The sequence below is a fragment of the Dipodomys merriami genome, unplaced genomic scaffold (assembly GCF_024711535.1).
Source record: "Dipodomys merriami isolate MVZ:Mamm:240054 unplaced genomic scaffold, mDipMer1.0.p SCAF_1, whole genome shotgun sequence".
In the NCBI taxonomy this organism is placed as follows: Eukaryota; Metazoa; Chordata; class Mammalia; order Rodentia; family Heteromyidae; genus Dipodomys; species Dipodomys merriami.
In genome coordinates, this window is record NW_027202270.1 from 103,889,249 (window position 1) to 103,901,412 (window position 12,164).

The following is a 12,164-nucleotide window of genomic DNA, read 5'->3' on the forward strand; positions in this document are numbered from 1 at the left end:
CAAGAACACAGGGGATGTGCCATGGCTACTTTTGGAATGCATGACTAGAATGGATCCATGGAGAACCTAAGCTTCTTATATCTAATTTCCATCCACTTGAGTGATCTCTGCCTGAAAAATTCTGCCTGAAGTTTACTTAGGAAAGTATCTGAACTCCTGTGACACTATTGTCACCCCCAAAGAGTCTGCAAACTGCTAATGAAAGGTACTCATTTTATTGCAGAATCTTGTCACATATCCTGAAACTTTAGAGAAAAAATACACATACATATAGGTGTATGTGCTGGTACTGGGGCTTGATCTCAGGGCCTAGGTGCTGTTTCTTAGTTAGATTTTTGTTGTTGTTGTTGTTGTTGGTTGTGGGGGCTGAACTCTGGGCCTGGGCACTGTCCCTCAGCTCTTCAGCTCAAGGCTAGCACTCTAGCACTTGAGCCACAGTGCCACTTCTGGCTTTTTTCTGCTTATGTGATGCTGAGGAACTGAACCCAGGGCCTCATGCATGCGAGGCAAGCACTCAACCATTGAGCCAACTTCCCAGCCCCTGTTCCTTAGATTTTTTTTTTTTCACTCTACAACTTGAGTGACATCTCCACTTCTGGTGTTTGTCGGTTAGTTGGAGATCAGAGTCTCATGGACTTTCCTGAGGGCTGGCTTGGAACTGTGATCCTTAGATCTCAACCTCCTGACTAGCTAAGATTACAAGTATGAGCCATTTGCATCGGACAGAAAATAAATTCTTGTAGTTTTCCTCTTGTAGTTTTCCAGTGGTTGTTAAAGAGAGAGCTGTTCTTAATGAAAGTTTAATGCTCTTGCCCTTCCCGTTACTGGATGATTGGTAAGACTAACGATCAAGTAACAGAATCAGAAAAGTAAATGGTCATAAATTAAACCCTACTATGATCTAATTCTACTGAGATTCTTCTTTTCAAAATACAAACATCGCTGTCTAAGCTTTCCAGTTGAACCCAAAGGTGCATTTTTCATTCAGCTAGTGCATATCTCAGGGAAGGATATAGCTTTCCATTATGAAACTAACACATTTCCACATTTCGTCTGATAAACTGAATTGCATCTGGCACTATTTTCAGACTTTCTACAAAATGCACAAAGCAAAGAAAATATTTAAAAGCAAAAGAAAAACATCTGCATTTCTGAAAGGCAATCTCAATGTCTATTACTTTGGAAGAGAAGAAAATTTGCTTGGCTTAATGCTGTCTCTAGTAAAATGACCATAGGGACAGGTCTAAATGGTTTATTAAGTAAGAAAGATGGAACATATGAAAAATTGCTTTCTCCTAAATTTTCTAAGCCACACATGTAATTTATATTATAGCAAAATTCAACACAAAAACTCCATTGTTTTTGGCACAATAACCTGCAAACATCCTTAGCTGGGATGCAAAATGTAAGGACAGTTTAGTTCTGTTGACAGCCATTAGTTTTAGATGGCGATTTCTATTATTATTTTATCTATGGAAGATAAGAAAAGAAATCAATATAGAATTAGAAGACAAAGTTTTAAAAGACATGTAATATTTTAATGTTATGATTCTTATTTATGGGTTTGCATTGTAAATAGGTTCTGAATATCCTCAATGTAGTGTAGGAATGAAAAACTGGCTTTTGTTTTTGCAATGAAAGCATATTCCTATGGATGTATGAAAAATGTCAGTATTTAAGTTTATTAATATCTGTTCCTAGTCTGCTTTGCTTGGAGAAGTGATGATTTCCTTCTGGGGAGAGAAGATAATTTTTTATAATGCTATTTCATTCCATTTTCTGTAAGATATAAATGAGTGTCCTTATTAAATAAATCTCAGTTAATATCTAAATCAATCTTTATTGTAGCCATTTACTTGCCATGCAATAGGAATAGCTAGCCCCTAAAATGAACCCAAGGGTATCATTTTCAAATTGGGAATGCTCTCTTCTTCCAGAGCCATGTCTTATAGTTCTGAGTTCCAAAGGATTATAGAGTAGAGGTGAGAAGAGGGAAGACCAGATGGCAGGACTGAATGAGGCAGAAGAAGAATTTGGTTACATTATCTGGAAATCAGTAGCTACCTCACTTATTTAAATTTTAGTAGCCATTTTAAAGACAAAACTTAATGGGTGACAAAATAAAAGATTAAAATGTGCTCCAGTGCAAAGTGCCTGGCTATAACGATTTCCTTCCCCCTTGTGTATGGTCTTAGAAGCCTTTATCTCTGAGCCTTAACTTCCTTAGCTAAAACACACAGTTATTTGTGATTTTTTAATTTTGTTCCAGTCCTAGGGCTTGAACTCAGAGCCTGGGTGCTGTCCTTGAGCTTTTTTTTTTTTTTTTTTTTTTTTTTTGCTAAAGGCCAGTGCTCTACCACTTGAACTATAGCTCCAATTCTAGTGATTTGGAAGTTAATTGGAGATAACAGTGTCACAGACTTTTCTGCCTGGGCTGACTTTGCACTTCAATCCTCAGATCTCAGCCTCTTGGATTATGGGATTATTGCTAGGATTATAGCTGTAAACCTTCAGAACCTAGCAAAATCATGAAATTTTAATGGTGAAATGGCACAGAAGTCAGAAAACAAATAGTTGAAATCTGTACTAAACAGAGAGTGCCAATCTGAAGAGCTAGAAAACAAACAAGCAAAAAATGTCAGGGTATGGATATCTGATCTGAGTTACCTAGGTCTCCTGTTCGATTTCCTACTTTATCTCTGGATACAAAATATGAAAGTGAAAAAAAGTATAAAAGTGACTTAGCTAGTCCCTTTTATGATGTTTTCTTATTTTCTTTAGACATATTTCCATTTTAAAATTAGCTCCCAATAGTTTAGAATGGCATTTAAAAAGGAACAGCCCCACACTGTGATTTCTCCTGCTGCATCTCTTTTTCTGTCTCTCACACACACCTTCCTGATTATTATCTCCCCAGAGATAATAATTATGAATAGTTTCTTGCAAAATCAAACACCTTAAAGATGAAAACACTGCAAGACAATTATGTACTAAAAGATTAAATTATAGCGGCTGGGAATGTGGCTTAGTGGTAGAGTGCTTGCCTAGCATGTATGAAGCCCTGGGTTTGTTTCCTCAGTACCACCTAAACAGAAAAAGCTGGAATTGGTGCTATGGCTCAAGTGGTAGAGTGCTAGCCTTGATCAAAAGAAGCTCAGAAATAGTGCCCAGACCCCGATTTCAAGGCCCAGGACTGGCAATAATAATAATAATAATTATTATTATTATTATAGACAAATTTGGAATTATTTCATGCCAATAAGAATTGATAAAATCTTAAATAGCCTTGGAACAAGAGACTGACCAATTGCTGGGTGAAAGAGTTGAAGCAATAACCCTGAAATCAAAATGTCCAGAATGAATGGCCAGAACCAGCCTATAGGAAAGATAGCCCAGTGCCTTCAAGGACCACTATCTCCTCCTCATGGTTTGAAACAATTTGAAGACGTTCTTCAACATGTTTTAATGATTACCATACCTTCACCTTCATGAAGGATTGATTTATTATGGTTTAAATTTAAAGAATACTGGTTTCCCAGTCTCAAAGCAGGCTTAGATTACAGAACACATAAAACCAATGACTGTCCTAGGCGAGAAAAATACAGTGTTCATTTAAGTGCAGAAAGAATAGTCCTAGGGTAAAAAACAAATCCTCATTCAGTTCTACATCCTAATTACGTCCTCTGCCAGCTTTACCACCTCGCCGCTTCCAGCACTGCCGTCATCAGCACCGCCACACTTAACTGTAATGGCACGTTAACGTTCATAAACGACTTCATATATTATTCATTTTAATTCTCAAACTAACCTGGTCACATAGAACAACTGTGGCTCTTCAATTTACAGATTAAAAACCCTGTAGCTTTGAGTGCCCTCCGCACTCTACAGGATGGGGCTCTCTCCTCACACAGAAGTGAACTGATGACTTCTAAGTGTCTATCTCAGCTCAGATCTCTTCTCTGAAGTTCCTGAACCCACATCCAACCCAGTCACTATCTGCAATGCACTTAAATCCACATGTTCCAGGCAGAGCTAATAATATTCTCCCTTCAGCTTGCTTCTCTTTCAGTGTTTCCTGTTATTAAACACCTTGGTGTGTTTATGCCAATACACTATCCATCACCCCTGTCTCCATCATTCCTATCATCTGTTCTCCACACTTAGGTACATCTTATGGACTCTGCCTTCTGCACTGTTTTCAAATCTGTCAACTTCCGGTTGCCATTATGTGGCTAGTACAAGAGCTTACAATTGCATATTGAAGCAATTTCCACTCTACCCTCCATACTGCAACCACAGCAATCAGGTAATTTGCTTAAAATCTTCTGTTGGCACTTTGGAAAGCAGTATGGAGGTTCCTCCAAAGACTCCACATAGAGCTCCCCTATGATCCAGCAATCCCACTTTGGGGCATTTACCCAAATGTTCACAAACAAGACCACACTAAAGCTACCAGCATGACTATGTTTATTGCAGCATTATGTACTATAGCTAAGATATGGAACCAACCCAGATGCCCCTCTGTAGATGAATGGATCAAGAAAATGTGGTATATATACACAATGGAATTCTATGCCTCCATCAGAAAGAATGACATTGCCCCATTTGTTAGGAAATGGAAAGGCTTGGAAAAAATTCTATTAAGTGAAGTAAGCCAGGCCCAAAGAAACATAGGTCCCATGGTTTCCCTCATTTGCAATATCGAGTATATGTCTGAGTCAAGCAGAAAAGGTCAGATAAGTTGATGTTAGGGAAATGAACCCTAAGATATGTATTCAACTGTTTTTTTTTTCTTTCATGCTATTGTTTCTAACACATTTATAAGATTATTTCTTTGTTGCTTTGTATCTCCCTCCCCCACAGTGTAACCTCTGCTTTCACTGTATTTGATGTTGGTATAACTTGTGGAGGGGAAGGGAAAAACAAATCGTTTAAATAAGGATACAGGTGGACCCATTGCAACAATGAGATGTACAAGTCGTTATGTCGAAAACGAACTTTACAACTTTGGTGCGGGGGAGGATGATTGGGTGGGGGGAGTGCATCGGAAGGGATGGGAAAGGGAAACAAAGGAGGAGGCTACAATGCTTGATAAGAAATGTACTCATTATCTTGCCCATGTAATTGTAACCCCACTGTATAGTATTTTCACAATTAAAAAAAAAAAGGAAAAAGAAAAAAAAATCTTCTGTTGGCTTCCCACTTGTTATGGTTTGGATTTTTTTTCTCTCTACCAGACAGTCATCTTGGTATTTAATTGCCAATGTACTGAGAGCTGCTGGGACCTTTAAGAAGTGTTTGAGTCACTGGAGCTCTACTCTACAAGCAATTGATGCAATTCTTGAGAAAGTGTGTTAGTTACAGTGAATAAGAGTTGTTATCAAGTGCCCGCTCCCTTTTCCCTGTCTCTCTCCTACATATACTTTCATGTCCTTTTTCATGTTATTTTGCAGCACGAGACCCTCACTAGAGGTGAATGTCTGATGTTGAACTTTCCAGGTTCTAGAACTGTGAGTTAAACAACCTCTTTTCATTATAAGTTACAAACTTATACATACTCTGGAGGGATTCTGTTACAACAACAGAAAATGGACTAATACATTAGTCTTTAGCTCCAATGTCACTTCTCACAGAAGCCTTTCTTAACAACCAGGTTTGTACTAGGGCATTTCTCCTCATATCCTGAAAGTATGTTTTTTCTTGTTTTGCCTATTACGTCCATTGCCTTGAAAGATCTGTCGCAGCTTCCCATATTTCATCCCCAGCTTGCCCAGGCTAGGGCTTGAAACCTGCTAGCACTCTGTAAATGCATGTTGGAGTGCAGTCCAGACTTGCTGACCCCAAATTTTATGCACAAAATTCCTTGTCCCCTCCAACCTAGGGGGTTCAACTGCCAGGATCGTTAAATGAGAAGCAGTCAGTTCTTTTAGCTTGTAAGCTAAAGCTTGGAAACGAAATTCTGAGCCAATATAACACATTTCATCACTGTCATAGGACATCTATGATTTAAAACCGTTAATAGCTAAATATGTAGGAAGAGTTGGCTTTCTTCACTAGTGTGAAACTACAGCATAGAAAGAATTACAGTGGGTTGGATCCAACATTCACTTTTTAAAATAACTACAAACTATTTTTCAATGTCCTCCTTATTACATGGTACTTTGGCTGGGAGTTGGAGAGAATGAGGTGTTCTAGTCTCCTGTTCTCACCTTGATAAGAATTACAACACAATTAATGAAGTTAATTCTATCGCAGGAGGCAGAGGCAGAGATAGAAGCAGAGGTAGAGGCACTTTTCTGCTCAAGGCTAGCACTCTACCACTTTGAGCCATAGCTCCACTTCTGCTTTTCTCCTGGCTAATTGGAGATAAGAGTCTCATGGACTTTCCTGCCTGGGCTGGCTTTTGAGCTACTATCTCAATCTCAGGTCTCAGCCTCCTGAGTAGTTAGGATTATAGACATGAGTTGCCAGTACCCCACACTTTTTGATGGCTAATTGGAATCTCCTCCACACACATTTTTTAAATTAGCATCAATTGGCTGTACAAGGGGTTTCATTTTGACATGTGCATATATGCAGACAATGTTCCTGGGTGAGACTCATCCCTTCCATTACTATCCTTCATCTTCCCTATAGCTCTTCTCAAACTACTCTCCACAAGATTCATTGTGACTTTGCACATACATACAGAGTTTCTACACCTACTAGTATCTGTGTCCTAGATAGGATTTGTTTTACATTCCTTTTTGTCATTCATATTTTTCAGTGTATAATTTTTCAAAAAGGTTTCTCTGTGGTAAGTTGCATATCCATATACAGTATTTTAATCGGCCAAGTTTCTTGTTAATTCTAACTGTTCCTATTCCCTTCAGTGAGTTTCAGTGTGCTATCTACATTCAGAGGTGCAATGGGTTTCTTTTTCTTCCAAAAGTCCCCTCAAAAAGTCCCACAACTCGCCCAGTAGTAGAGTGCTTGCCTTGCATGCATGAGGCCCTGGGCTCCATTCCTTGCACCACATAAGCAGAAAAAGCCAGAAGTGTGTGGCTCAAGTGGTAGAGCACTAGCCTTGAGCTGAAGAGCTGAGGGACAGCACCCAGGCCTAGAGTTCAGGCTCCACGAATGGGGTAGGGGGATGGGGGAGCCTGGTGCTGGTGGCTCATACCTGTAATCCTAGCTACTCAGGAGGCTGAGTTCTGAGGATTGCAGTTCAAAGCCAGCCCGGGCAAGAAAGTCCATGAGATTCTTATCTCCAATTAACCACCAGAAAACGGGAAGTGGCGCTGTGGCTCAAGTGCTAGAGCCCTAGCCTTGAGCTGAAGAGCTGAGGGACAGTGCCCAGGCCCAGAGTTCAAGACCCACAACCAACAAAAACAAAAAACACAAAAAACAAAACAAGAAGTCCCACAACTACCAACATGTTATGCACATGTGTTTATGGTATTTATGATTGTGCATGTATATGTTTATTATTTATATCTAGCATTTACATGAGAGAAATTTGTGACCTTTGTCCTTCTGAACCTGGCTTATTTTGCTTAACTTGATCATTCTTTTGTGTATGTGCTGATTTGAACTCAGGGCTTGGGCACTGTCCTGAACTTTTTTGCTCAAAGCTAGTGTTCTACCATTTGAACTAATGCTCTACTTCCAGTTTTTTGTTTTTTTTTTTTTTTTTTTTTTTTTTTTTTTTTTTTTTTTTATGAACTGGAGATAACTGGGCTGCGCTTTGAACTGTGATCCTAAGATCTCATCCTCCTGAGTAGCTAGCATTACAGGCATGAGCCACTGGTCCTGGCTTTTGACCTATTTTTGAATTGATTTTTCTTAAGGTGAGAGACAGGGATCTAGTTTCATTCTTCAATATATGGATACATACGCTTTCCAGCACCACTTGTTAAGAAGACTGTTTTTTTTCCCCAATGCATGGTCTGAGCCCCTTGGTTGAGAATCACAACAGCATGGGCTTATTTCTGGCTCCATTCTCCTATTCTGTTGGTTTTGCTCTACTACCATGTTTTTGTTGTTGTTGTTGTTATTGTTGCTACTATGGCTCTGTATTATAATTAGAAGTCAGATACTTGGATATCTTCCTCCTGCATTTCTCTTTTCATGAGGATTGCTTTGGCTATTCAGAATCCTTTGTTTTTCTATTTCTGTGAACAATGTCATTGGAATTTTGGTGGAAATTGCATCTATTTGTAGATCACTTTGGTTAATAAGGTCATTTTAGCAGTGTTAATTTGGCCAACCTGTGATCATGGGCGGTCTTTCCATTTTCTAGTGTCTTCCTTAATTTTTTTCTTCAGCCTTTTATTACTTTCACTGTAAAGGGTCTTTCACCTTTTTGCCAAGCTTTATTTCTGTGTATTTTATTGATTTCTTGAGGTTCTTATGAATAAATTATTTTCCTGATTTTGTTCTCAATATACTCATTTTTGGTATATTGAAAATCTACTGAACTTCTTTTGTGTGTTGATTCTATATCCTGTTACTTTGCTGAAAGCATTTATTAGGTCTAAAAGATGTTTTTGTGGAGTCTTTTGGGTTTTGAATGTATAGGGTTATCATTTAATTTCTTATTTGTATCCCTTTTATTCTTTCTCTTGCTTCATTTATCTGGCTAATAATTCAAGCATTATACTAAATAGAGATACTAAATGGACATCCTTGTCTCAGTCCTGATTTTTGAGGAAATTTGGGGTTTTCTGCACATAGTGCGATGTTGGCTATAGATTTGCTGGATGTAGCCTTTATTGTGGTAAAGTTCATTTTATTCCTTGTTTCCTCAGTGATTTTTATCATAAAATGATTTTAAATTTTGTCAGTTTATCTGCATCTACTAAGGTTAAAATGCAATTTTGTCCCTGATTCTATTTGTGTGCTATATTAAGTTTGTTGATGTATATATGTTGAACTGTCCTTGTGTCTCTACAATGAAACAAATTTGGTTATAGTATATGATCTGTGTGTGTGTGTGTGTGTGTGTGTGCGTGTGCGTGTGCATGTGCGTGTGTGTGTGTGTGTATGTGTGTGTGTGTGTGTCTGCTGGTACTGGGTCCTGAACTCAGGGCCTCACATTTCATATGGCTTTCTTGATCAGGGGGCACTCTATCACTTATGCCAAGCCTCTAGTCCACATTTTGCTGGTTAATTGGAGATGGAGTCTCAATGTCATTTCTGCTTTGGAGTGAGAGACTCTAGGTCTCAGCTTCCTGAGTGAAGAGTACAGTCATGAATAACTGGTGCCTGGCTGGTATATGATCTTTAAAATGTGTTGTAGAATTAAATTTGCAAGCATTTTAATTAATACATTTTCTACATTAATCAAGGGCATTTATACTTTTCTTTTGTGTAAGTTTTGGTTATACATTTTTGGTTTCAGGGTACTACTGACTTCATAGAATTAGTTTGGTAGCATTCTTTCCATTTCTATTGTATATTTTAGTTTGAAGAGCATTAGTGTTAGTTCTTTTAAGGTTTGGTGGAATTCTGCAGTGAATCTGATCAGCCCTGAGCTTTTTCTTTTTTTTTTTTTTTTTGCCAGTCCTGGGGCTTGAACTCAGGGCTTGGGCACTGTCCCTGAGCTTCTTTTTGCTCAAGGTTAAGACTACAACATGAGCTACAGCGCCACTTCTGGCTTTTTCTGTTTATGTGGTACTGAGGAATTGAACCCAGGGCTTCATGCATGCTAGGCAAGCACTCTACCACTAAGCCACATTCCCAGGCCCCTGAACTTTTTCTTTGTTAGGAGATTCTTTATTATTGCTTCAGTCTCATGGTTCATTATACATCTGTTTTATCTGTTTATATCCTTTTCTTCGTCTGATATAGTCATATGCATCTAGAAATGTATCCATTTCTTCTAGATTTATTCCCCACAAAAAATCCAGTGGTCCTGCACATGTATCTGAAGGACTATAAGTCTACCTATGGTAGAGGTATCTGCATACCCATGTTTATCACAGCTTTATTTATAATAGTCAAACTGTGGAATCAATCTGAGTCCATCAACTGATGAATGGGTAAAGGAAATGTGGTATATCTACATAATGCAGCACTATGTAGCCACGAATTAGGTCATTTGCAGGAAAATGAGTGGAACTAGAAATCATTATGTTAAGAGAAATAAGCCAGACTGAGGCAAACTTCACATTATGTCTTATATGTGGACTCTACACCTAAGAAATGAATGAATAAGTCTACTGTAAAACACAGGAACATTTTTGTGGGGGGAGGATGGAAGAAGTGGATGAAGGAAGACTGACTATAATTGAAGTATTTGATACACATGGGAATAGAATAATGTAACCCATTATAATTATTTTAAAATTAGGGAAGGAAGAATAAAAAAGAGTAATGGAGGAGTTGATCAAAGTATGTTATATATGTATATATAAATATGTGGAAAAACTACAGTAAAACCCTTTTGTAAAATTAACACACATTAATAAGAGAGAGAAAAAAATTGGGAGGGGGGATTTATTTTAAGAAATGGGCCTAAAGTTATAAGGACCAAATTGGAGAATATGTAAAATATTGTCAGGCATTATTTAGGATTTAAAAATAAAATTGTTTACTTATTACCTTACTTATGTAACTGTAATCCCTTTGTATAGTATCTTTACAATAAAAATACACATTAAAAAGTAAAATTGTTAACTCTCGATATGATGCTTATCTAAACATGATATTCCATTGTTGTTGTGTCCGTTCAGATTCCCTTTTCCTGTCCTCTTGAGAGGTCTCTTGAGATCCCATCATTTCAGAACACTTAGGGCCTTACAGAGTGCCTGGTGTATAGATGCAAGGCTTAGGAAAATCTATTACTGAAACAAAATATTATTCTCAGATTATTAACACAGATAATTATAATCTTAGTAATTAAAGTTTATGTACTTGTGGATTTTAAAAACAATTCTTCCATTTGTGACTAGATGTACATCAATTGATCTTTTTTCAACTTCAAACATAACGAAAACATTTTATTGCAATAATATGCATGTTAAAATGCACTCACACATAAAGGTAATATTTAGGTAAGTCATTGATGTAATCTACTTTGTTGTGTTTACTTTCTATCTACCTCAGGCCTTTCGGTAGCTTCACAAAGGAAGCATAAATATCTCTCTCATGTTAGGTGAGTTATTTCGCTCAGACTCCAAAAAAGTAGGGTTGGCATCATGGGTATGTGCCTTATAGTGAGAGAAATTTTATAATCCTTCAGATTAAAAGTACATCCTATGATACTTTAATTTTTTTATTTTATTTTATTTTTGTCATGGGGCTTGAACTCTGGGCCAGGGTGCTGTCACTCAGATCTTTAGCTCAAGGTGAGCACTCTACCACTTGAGCCACAGTGCTGCTTCTGGTTTTTTCTGGTGATTAATTGGAGATAGGAGTCTCATGGACTTTCCTACCCAGGATGGCTATTAACTGTGATCCTCAGATCTCAGCCTCCTGAATAGCTAGGATTATAGGCATGAGCCACTGGCACCCGGCTTGTGCTACTTTTTTTTTTTCATGGGCATGGTAATGAGTACATTTTTTTGTTGTTGTTGCCAGTCATGGGGCTTGAACTCTAGGCCTGGGCGCTGTCCCTCAGCTCTTCAGCTCAAGGCTAGCACTCTACCACTTGAGCCACAGCACCACTTCTGGCTTTTTCTGCTTATGTGGTACTGAGGAATCGAACCCAGGGCCTCATGCATGCAAGGCAAGCACTCTACCACTGAGCTACCTTCCCAGCCCCATGAGTACATTTCTTATCAAACATTGTTGCTTCCTCCTTTGTTTCCCCTTCCCATCCCTTCCCCTCTCCCCTTCCTCCCCTCTCCCCTCTTACCACCCCCACCCCCTGCCGAAGTTGTAAAGTTTGTTTTTAGACATAACATCTTGTATATCATTGTGCTACTTTTATATTGTAGATGTTTGAAGACATTTAGCATCTGTAAGTTACCATAAAATAATGTTAATAGTTTATATCATTAGATTGCATCAAAAGAAAGTGATTTTAGAAAAGCCGATTCACTACTTAGATTAAGCTATGTGAATTTTAATATTAATGCTTATGTAAAACTTGCTTACCTTATCTTCCATGAGCTCAATATGGAAATTTCATCTTTGTTGAAAAATGGTGTAACTGAGATGAAAATTAATAACACAGTTTC

The 12,164-nt window shown here is 38.0% G+C and overlaps 1 protein-coding gene across 3 annotated transcripts in view; it reads right to left on the bottom strand.

The window, feature by feature from the left end:
- Window positions 1-12,164, bottom strand: part of Slc25a21 (solute carrier family 25 member 21) — a 549,817-nt gene that overhangs the window by 18,952 nt on the left and 518,701 nt on the right. The gene's annotated exons all lie outside the window — the stretch shown is intronic.